This window comes from Belonocnema kinseyi, chromosome 5, assembly GCF_010883055.1.
Source record: "Belonocnema kinseyi isolate 2016_QV_RU_SX_M_011 chromosome 5, B_treatae_v1, whole genome shotgun sequence".
Classification (NCBI taxonomy): domain Eukaryota; kingdom Metazoa; phylum Arthropoda; class Insecta; order Hymenoptera; family Cynipidae; genus Belonocnema; species Belonocnema kinseyi.
In genome coordinates this window covers 87533749-87534927 of record NC_046661.1, presented here as the reverse complement: position 1 = coordinate 87534927, position 1179 = coordinate 87533749, and the positions used below count along the sequence as shown (strand labels likewise).

At 27.1% G+C, this 1179-nt stretch overlaps 1 protein-coding gene across 1 annotated transcript in view; it reads right to left on the bottom strand.

The window, feature by feature from the left end:
- The window catches only part of LOC117173766 (TWiK family of potassium channels protein 7-like), a 36019-nt gene that overhangs the window by 2076 nt on the left and 32764 nt on the right, over positions 1–1179 (bottom strand). The gene's annotated exons all lie outside the window — the stretch shown is intronic.

Genomic DNA, 1179 nt, shown 5'->3' with positions numbered 1-1179 from the left:
ATATTATGTATGTTTACGTTATTTTTTATAACACATGGATGATTTCAGACATTTCTCGATGTAAAGTCATGATTTAAGCCCATATTAGTTGTCGGATAAAGGAAGCATGATTTACGGTAATTTTACGAGTAATTTAAGATAGCGTACCTCAAATTGCTCAAAATTTAATTGGAAAATATCAATAAATTTCCGGAAATGTATGGAAATTTTCTGTAATTTATGGTAATGGTACAGGTAAAATTTTTAACTTACCATAAATTACGTAAAATTCAATTTAAAACATTTTGATAAATTTCCGAACATTTATGAAATTGTTTGTTACTATATGATACTATTACAGGAAATTTAGGGTAACTTAAGATAAATAACCCAAAATTCAATTGAAAAATGTGTATAAATTAGCGGTAATTAATGGACATTTTCTATAAATTATGGTAATCTTACGGGTAAATATGCTAGCTTGACACAAATTAATCCAAAATTTAATTTTAATTTTTTTTATAAATTTCCGGAAATTCCTGAAATTTGTTAGCAATTTATGGTAATATTATAGATAATTTATAGCAATTGAAAATAAATTACCCGAAACTTTCAGGCGGAAATATTGTATATAGTGTATATATAGTGTGAAGTCTTATTATAGAATATTCATTTGTTTTATACATTTTTTGTATAAAACAAATGAATATTATATATAAAACTTCACACTATATATGAACTATATATAATTTTTCCGCCTGGGTTCAATCTACAATTTCTATCAATTTCCGGAAATTTTTGATAATTTACGGTAATTTGTTCAATTATATATGGTAACTTTCCATAAATGATCGCAAAATTCTATTATCTGCAACCAAAATTTCCTCACATATTTTACGGTAAGTGGGCTGATTAAAGTGATTTTTACTCCCTAGGGAGTTAAAAGTTGAGCCTTATCCCGCTTCATAGGCGTCTAAAAGGGCTGAAGTCATGCATTTGTCATTCCAAATTTGTTATCGGACGACTGCGTTTTTTTAAATGACCAGTTAATGGTTATGTATGAAAAACAATTTTAAAAGCGTTAAAGAACTGCTATATTACGAAAAATTTTAATTTGTCACGAACGGGGTTTTCTTTCAAAATACGGGGTATTCGTAAAAATTCATGATTGATTCTTATATTCTCTGACGAATTCTAAAC